Below are 9,707 nucleotides of genomic sequence, written 5' to 3' on the forward strand. Positions count from 1 at the left end.
GGCACGGCTATGGACCAGATTAAAATATAGTAACAACAGGAAAATGCCACAGAAAAGTGACCGTTAGTGTAGGAGGAACTGTGTATAGGGGTGACCGTTAAGGCAGGTTTGATTGTACTTATTGAGGCAACATGCTATATATATGTATGATGGTTTTTGCTTCTTTTGTGCTTTGAGCTTGAGCTTGCTGTATTTGCAAAATTTGGCTTTCTTTTTCTTTTGTTGGTTCACTTTAGTGACAATTTTGATTCTGATTGGGTGAATTTAGACCTAATATGTCGACTTATTCTTGGGTTGTGAGCATTGTTTTAATTTATTTCTTTTTAGTGTTGGCTTGTCCTCACTTGGTATATATTTCTGTCATTGTTTTAATTTGTTTCTTTTTAGTGTTGGCTTGTCCTCACTTTGTATATACTTCTGTCAAATCAAATCAAAGCACCTTTTTTTTCATTTGTCTTCTTTAAACGTTCCTGTTTCCATTAAAAATGCTTGTTGTTGGGAAAAGTGGCATATGATTGGGATAATACTTTGTTATAAGAATATAATAAGAACATGTATGCGGATACCACTGCACTTCTCATTATTAGTGTAACGATTCTAGTCAAACTGACATTACTTACGGGGAAGGCTGAATTTCCACCCAAAAAAAATATATTTTTGAAAGCATTTCCTGACATATTTTTCTGAAGCAATTTGCTTTGTTTTGGTTCAGGTAGATTCTAGCCCTACATGTATACACACCGCAGTCAAAGTATACAGAATGAACAGTGTGAGTTTTCCCTTCAGAAACTTAATTTGTAACTGACTACTTTAGGTATAAGTATAAGGATATGTGAGGCAGCGTGGTGGAATCAGGCTCTCGTCAAAATAATCAAACGTGACGAAACTTGCATTTTTCCGCAGGTTTGTAAATTTTTATCAAATTTTTGTTTTCATGCCCAATAAAGAACTCATTTCTGTGTGGATTTTTATTTAAAATGTTGATTACGGGCACAAAAAATGTAAATTTTCAGTTACCGCGGACTCATAAGGTAAGGAAATAAGTAATCTTTGGTGGCCATTTTCTCACTAATTTTACCTCTAAAAACAGGTGACCCCCACCTCCTTCATTCGCAAATATCTCGTTTTCCTTCTGTTACTGTTACTATTATCTTTCAGTTTTATAGGAAAGGGAAAATGGTGAAATGGTATTGGTTTAACGCCCCTATCAACACTATTAGGTTATTTAACTAGGAAAGGGAGAGAGACTCGAGAACTAAAAGTAGGATAATTACATAATACTAATACATGTACTTAACTGATAACCACTGCAACATTTTTATTTTTTTAGCACTTTCTTTTTGTCTTTTTGATTGCTGCATGAGGCCCATCAGTCATCAGAGTTTCATGCTCTTCTTTTTTTTTCCCCAATTCCTTTGTTGTACCTTGAAGTTCAAAGTACAGCCCAAGCTTGTTGTACATGTACAATAACTGCATTCGTAACATTGTTTTATGATCAAGTAACGACAGTAACTTCTTTAGGTATTAGTATTAGAATATAGTCTTGTAACAATACAAATTATATACTAGCCATAGTCAATGATTTTAAAGTGCTGTATATTATAATAATGCAGTTGATTTTTTTATAATTTTTTTTTTTTTGGGGGGGGGGTATGTTTAAATCTTCAACAGCAATAACTTAAGATCAGGAGTCAGATAAATAACTTCTTTATGTATTAGAATATTTTTGTAGCAAAACTAGCCATAGTCAATGATTTTATACGGCTGTATTATAATAATGCAGTTGATTTTGGAGGTTGTTTTTTTTTAAATCTTCGACAGCAATAACTTAAGATCAGGAGTCTGATAAATAACTTGTTTAGGTATTAGAATATTTTTGTAACAAAAACGAGCCATAGTCAATGATTTTATACGGCTGTATTATAATAATGCAGTTGATTGAATTTTTTTTGAATTTTTTTTTTTTTTTTTTTGGGGGGGGGAGGGTTAAAAACCTTTAACAGCAATAACTTAAGATCAGGAGTCAGATAGATAATAAATGAATGAACTTAATCAAACTTTTCCTCTTTTTTTTTATATAGAACTAGAACCTGTTGTATCCTAAAGCCCTTAGCTTGTGGGCTGTGTAGTTTTATTTTTGTACTTACGTGTAGTTATTTAGAAGACGACAGTAGTTTGAGCATGTTGCTCTAAAAATAGCAAATTGATCTTAATTCCTCTATTTTGTGGATAATTTGGCCTTTTCTTTGCCGTTAGTTCTGAAAAAAATTTATATTTTTCTACAAAGTTTGTCAACAAGGTGCCTTATAATTGTAATGGTTTTTTCAGATCAGATTCAGTGGTTGCTGTAATAATATGCTGTCGACTCTTTCTCCTGACTGCCATTTTGTGTTCGCCGTCGACCTAGGAGTTGATGATGTAATGAGGCATTCGATTTTTTTGCTTTGCTGTCCTACTTTCTTTAGAGGATAACTTTTGGGTTGTTGTTTTTCTAAAAATAAAGATGCCCCATTTTTGTGCTGTTTTGCAGTGAGACTACCTGATGAGGTCTTTTTATTATTAAAAGAAGGTGTTTTCTTCATCAGCATGATACGAGTCTGTAAAGAGTTGCCTGTTCCCATTCTTTGCCCGCCATGGGTGGTTGGCGGGTGCTCTGGTGTGGTTTGCTCCTCCCTTCTTTCCTGTCAAACGTTTATCAGTGGGTGGTTGGCGGGTGCTCTGGTGTGGTTTGCTCCTCCCTTCTTTCCTGTCAAACATTTATCATCCTTATGTCATGTCATATGTCACCTCCTTCTTTTTCACACATTATGTTACGCTCTAGCAACACCTTTAATCTTCAGCACTTACTTTTACGACCTTTATAATTTTTTTAAGCACTTATCTTATATGACCTATTTGTGTTGCAAGTACCGCAAAACTGTTACATGTTACATGTAGTAAAACAAGAACTAATCGACAGAACTTAGATCATTTTGGAGGCGTGCTTTGATCCTGCCTGTCAGGGCCATACTCAATAGAAATTCTCCCCACTCGGGAATTGAATTCTGGTTTTGTGCATGGGAGTGGGTGGTTGGCGGGTGCTCTGGTGTGGTTTGCTTCTTCTTTCCTATCAAACATCTATCGTCTTTATCTCCCCTCCTTCTTTTTTGTGTTCTTTACTCTCTTGTAACACCTCGAATCTTCGGCACTTATATGACCTTATTGTGTTGCAAGTGCCGTAAAACTCTTACTAAAACTAAACTGTGCATGCGGTGGTGAAGCAACGTGTAATCACCACCCCACTAGCGCTGCTGCGGCCTGTGTGTATCCCACTCTGTACGCTACACCGAACAGCCAATAAAAATTCTCCCCACTCGAGAACTGAGTTCCGATCTTCTGCATGCGATGATGAAGCATGTAATCACCACACCACTAGCGCTGCCACGGTCTGTGTGTACACTACACCGAACAGCCAATAGAAATTCTCCAACCCCCGGGGCGGTGCCACTGACGGAAGTGTCTTTAGGCCATTCCCAAAGGGGGGATATTTCTCGTTCAAGCATAGTAGAATTGTAAATGGGCTGACTCCTGTCATGCTCATAACTGTGCCTGATCTACAACAGGGAACTGCTGCTTTTTCTTTCCTGATCCTTACTATTATCATTTTCCTCTACTTCTTTTGTATGTTTGTCACTCTCTTGTGACCTGCTATTTTGGGGTGCCTTGATAGTCGAAGCAGAGCAGACCTTGTGCTGTTGAAGCTAGAGAGGTGAGCAGTCTAAGTCTGATTCCCTGTAAAGACTTCTCTCTTGACACCCACCCCTTGGCGCTCATATGACCTTATGCAGTTGCGAGCACCGTATAACCCTCTACTATAAAAAAAACCCACCAAAAACCCCCAGAAATTCTCCCCTCTCGGGAAGTGAATTCTGGTCTTATGCTTGCAATGGTGAAGCGTGTGACCACCAGCTTTGTACTGTACAGCAGACAGCCTTGTGCTGTTCACTTTTTTGTGCGCTTTGTGGAAGTAACGGTGAGTCAATTCTGGCTCCTGGCACATTTTCCTCAGTCACTCAAAATGGAAACAAGGTGATAGGGATCTCTACAAATCTACAATGGAGTCCACTTAGATCAAACATGGTTACTCCAAAAAGAGCAGTAAACCAAAGAAAAATAAAATCCTTTTTTTTTTCTTCTTTCTGAGCAACCTCTGTAAACCAAAAACCTGACTTATAATAATAAAAAAAAATAATAATAATGTTAATAATAATAATAATAATAGATAGCATTTGTAGAGCTAAAAGGCAAATTCCACTTGGCAGCAAGCTGTATGAACCTTACAATCTATACTATGACTAATATGACCCCAGCAGGCCTGATAGCATCCTGAAACGATCTCAACTTCCTGGGAAGCATACAGTGCAAGCTGCCATTTACAGGCACTACTTTTACACTAACATACTGACCAAATCTTTCGCTGTCTATGGCCGGGTACCCATTCCCACCTGGGTGAATTGAGGAGAATTCGTGTAAAGTGACTTTCCCTGTCCACCTGGTTTTATGCACCCCGCAAAATTTAGCAAAATTTGATCATTTTTTGCATAATTTCTGATTATTGTCCTTATCATTCTTTGTTAAAATTAAGAGAATTGCATAATTTCACATTTTTGGGCTCATTTTGCATAATTTCAGAATTTTTCTTGCATAAAACGACGGGGACAGCTTTCCGAAGGACACAACATTCGGGCCCGCGGCTCAAACCCCGAACCCACAACCTCACTATTACGAGTCAGGTAACCTCCTAACCACTAGACCACCGACTAAACCACAGAAAATCTGTCAGTCTCTCAGGTTTCGGTTTCAATTGACTCCGTCATATGTGAGTGGGAGGCATCTTCGTCAAATCAGGCGCTCGTCAAAATAATGAAATTGAAGAAACTTGCACTTTTCCACCAGTTTGGAAATTTTTATCGAATTTTCGTTTTTTGTCTCAACACCTTTGGTGTCCATTTAAAACACATTTCCATGTAAATTTCACAGAAAAACGTTGATTAAAGGCTCAAAATATGTAATTTTATCCTTTTCAGGGACTCTCTAGCTATTGAAATTGTAAAATTTTTGTGGCCATTTTCTCGCTATTTTTACCACAGAAACCGGGCGACCCCTCCTCCTTCAATCGCAAATATCTTGACTTCTATTCAAGATACATGGGTATTTCTTTCATCGAAAGCAGCGCAAATAAACAAGCTTTTAGATGATACAATGTACCAATAACGTCACATGGCCAAAAATTGACGAGCACCCGATTCCACCGCATCGTCACTCATTTTTTATCCTAGCCCAGCTCATCACTGAAGAAATTCAGTGTGTAAATCGAGTGATACACACAGCCGATTTTGGTGGGGTTGTAAACTGCCACTGCACTTTTACCTTGAACAATTTTTTTCATTTTCCCTCTTTTTTTCCCCTTTGGGGGGGGGGGGGGGGGGGGGGTTGTTGCCACAACCTGAGTCCCACTATTCGTGCATGACCATCACATAGATAATTACTAAAGTTCAGGGCTTGAATCCCTGCTCTCCACAAATTGAAACTATGAAAGGAAAGATGATGCGCTCCAACTGAAGCTGAAAGAAGTAGCCTACCGTTATTTTATCATCGCATACAGGACGCACGTGTGGAGAAGACTAGCGTAGTCGACTTGAAAGTATGTCTAGAAATGCCTGAGACGTTCTAGAAAATGTTTTCAATTATCTATAAAATACTTGTGAAGAGCTAAAAATATTTGCAATTATCTAGAAAATACTGGGGATGAGCTAGAAAATATTAGCAATTATATAGAAAATACTGGATATGACCTAAAAAAAAAAAAAAACATTTGCAATTACCTAGAAAATAATGGGGATGAGCTAGAAAATATTTACAATTATCTAGAAAATACTGGCGATCAGCTAGAAATATAAATTTGCAATTATCTAATAACTACAGGGATTAGCTAGAAAATATTTGCAATTATCTAGAAAATAATGGGGATGTGCTAGAAAATATTTGCAATTATATAGAAAATACTGGTAATGAGCTAGAAAATATTTGCAATTATCTAAAAAAGACCTGGGATGAGTTTAAAAAAACATATGCCATTATCTAGAAAATACCTGAGACGTTCTAGAAAATGTTTGCAATTATCTAGGAAATTTTGAGGATGAGCTAAATAATATTTGCAATATTCTAGAAAATACTTGGGATGTTGTCGAAAATATTTTTAATTATCCAGAAAATATTTGGTAAGAGCTAAAAAACATTAACATTTATCTAGGAGATACTGGGGATGAGCTAGAAAATGTTTGAAATTATATAGAAAATATTTAAAATGAGCTAGAAAATATTTGCAATTATCTTGAAAATAGTGGGTACGCTAGAAAAAATTTGCAATTATCTAAAAAAAAAAAAACACTGGGGATGGGCTACAAAATATTTGCAATTATCTAGAAACTACTCGGGATGAGCTAGAAAATATTTGTAATTATCTAGAAAATACTGGAGATGAGAAAGAAAATGTTAGCAATTATCTAGAAAATACTGGGTACGCTAGAAAATATTCGCAGTTATCTGCAAAATACTGGTAATGAGCTAGACAATATTTGCAGTTATCTAAAAAATACTTGGGATATACTAGAAAATATTTGCAATTATCTTAAAAATACTGGGATTAATTAGAAAATATTTGCAATAATCTAGAAAATACCTGGGACGTTCTAGAAAATGGTTGCAATTATCTAGAAAATACTTGTGAAGAGCTAAAAACTATTTGAAATTTTCTAGGAAATACTGGGGATGAGCTAGAAAGTATTTGCAATAATGTAGAAAATACTTGGGAAGAGCTAAAAAATATCAGAAAATATTTAGAAAATTTTGGAGATGACCTAAAAAATATTTGAAATTACATTTTTTAAAATGGGGATGAGCTAGAAAGTATTTGCAACTAGGTAACTATAGGATGACCTAAAAAAAAAATTTGCCATTACTAGAAGATACCTAGGATGAGTTAGAAAATGTTTGCAATTATCTAGGACATACTAGGGATGATGTAGAAAATGTTTGCAATTATTTAGAAAATACTAAGGATGATCTAGAAAATATTTGCAAATATCTAGAAAATACCGGGGATGTGCTAGACAATATTTGCAATTATATAGAAAACAGTGGTAAGGAACTAAAAAATATTTGCAATTATCTAGAAAATACTTGTGAAAAGCTACAAAAATATTAGCAATTTTCTATGAAATACTAGGTATGAGCTAGAAAATATTTGCAGTAATCGAGAAAATACTAGGGATGATCTAGAAAACATGTGCAATTATCTAGAAAATACTGGGGATGATCTAGAAAATATTAGCAATTATCTAGAAAATACTGGGGATGACCTAGAGTTTATTAAATAGAAAATATTTGCAATAATCTATAATCTAGAAAATACCTGAGACGTTCTAGAAAATGTTTGCAATTATCTAGAAAATATTTGTAAAGAGCTAAAAAATATTTGAAATTATTTAGAAAATTTTGGGGATGAGCTAGAAAATATAAGCAATAATCTAGAAAATACTGGGGATAACCTAGAATATATTAGCAATTATCTAGAAAATACTGGGGATGATCTAGAAAATATTAACAATTATCTAGAAAATACTGGGGATAACCTAGAAAATATTTGCAATTATCTAGAAAATACTTGGGATGTACTAAAAAATATTTGCATTTATCTAGAAAATGCTATTGATGAACTTTTTAAAAATTGCAATTATCTAGAAACTACTACGAATGTGGTAAAAAACTACTTGCAATCATCTTTAAAATACTGCAGATTAAATGGAAAATATTTGCAATAATCTATCATCTTGAAAATACCTGGAACGTTCAAGAAAATGTTTGCAATTATCTAGAAAATACTTGTGAAGAGCTGAAAAATATTTGAAATTTTGTAAAAAAATACTGGGGATGAGCTAGAAAATATTTGCAATAATCTAGAAAGTACTTGGGAAGAGTTAAAAAATATTTGAAATTATTTAGGAAATTTTGGGGATGAGCTAGAAAATATTTGCAAGAATCTATATAATACTGGAGATGACCTTGAAAATATTTGCAATTATCTAGAAAATACTGGGGATGACCTAGAAAATATTTGCAATTACATAGAAAAAAATGGTGATGAGCTAAAAAATATTTGCAATATAATCTAAAAAATACTGGGGATTACCTAGAAAATATTTGCAATTATTTAGAAAATACTGGGGATGATCTAGAAAATATTTGCAACTTTCTACAAAATACTAGGGATGATCTAGAAAATATTTGAAATAATCTAGAAAATACCTGGGACGTTCTAGAAAATGTTTCCAATTATCTAGAAAGTACTTGTGAAAAGCTAAAATATATTTGAATTTTTTTAGGAAATACTGGGTAAGAGGTAGAAACTATTTGCAATAATCTAGAAAAAACTTTGGGAAGAGCTAAAAAATATTAGAAATTATTTAGGAAATTTTGGGGATGAGCTAGAAAATATTTGCAAGAATCTATAAAATACTGGGGATGACCTAGAAAATATGTGCAATTATCTAGAAAATACTGGGGATGACCTAGAAAATATTTGCAATTACATAGAAAAAAATGGGGACGAGCTAGAAAATATTTGCAATTATCTAGGTAACTACTTGGGATGAGCTAAAAAATATTTGCCATTACTAGAAGATACCTGGGATGAGCTAGAAAATGTTTCCAATAATCTAGAAACTACTGATCGTGAGTTTGAAAATATTTGCAATTATCTAGAAAATATTTGGGATGTACTAGAAAATATTTGCATTTATCTACAAAATACTGTTGATGAACTAAAGAAAAATTGCAATTATCTAGAAACTACTAGGGATGTGCTAAAAAATATTTGCAATGATCTTAAAAATACTTAAAATTAAATAGAAAATATTTGCTATAATCTAGAAAATACCTGGGATGTTCTAGAAAATGTTTGCAATTATCTAGAAAATACTTGTTCAGAGCTAAACAAAATATTTGAAATTTTCTAGGAAATACTGGGGATGAGCTAGAAAAGATTTGCAATAATCTAAAAAATACTTTGGGAAAAGCTAAAAAATGTTTTTAATTATTTAGGAAATTTTGGGGATGAGCTAAAAAAATGTTTGCAATAATCTATAAAATACTGGGAATCACCTAGAATATGTTTGCAATTATCTAGAAAATACTGGGGATGACCTAGAATATATTTGAAACTATCTAGAGAATACTAGGGATGATCTAGAAAATATTTGCAATTATCTAGAAAATACTGGGGATGACCTAGAATATATTTGCAACTATCTAGAAAATACTAGGGATGATCTAGAAAATATTACCAATTATTTAGAAAATAATGTGGATGACCTAGAAAATATTTGCAATTATTTAAAAATTACTGGGGATGACCTGGAAAATATTTGCAATTACAAAGAAAAAAATGGGGATGAGCTAGAAAATATTTGCAATTATCTAGGTAACTACTTGGGATGAGTTAAAAAATATTTGCCATTACTAGAAGATACCTGGGATGAGCTAGAAAATGTTTGCAATTACCTAGGAAATACGAGGAATTATGTAGAAAATGTTTGCAATTATCTAGAAAATACTAGGGATGATCTACAAAATATTTGCATTCATTTAGAAAATACTGTTGATGAACT

This window comes from Aplysia californica, unplaced genomic scaffold, assembly GCF_000002075.1.
Source record: "Aplysia californica isolate F4 #8 unplaced genomic scaffold, AplCal3.0 scaffold00202, whole genome shotgun sequence".
Taxonomy (NCBI): Eukaryota; Metazoa; Mollusca; class Gastropoda; order Aplysiida; family Aplysiidae; genus Aplysia; species Aplysia californica.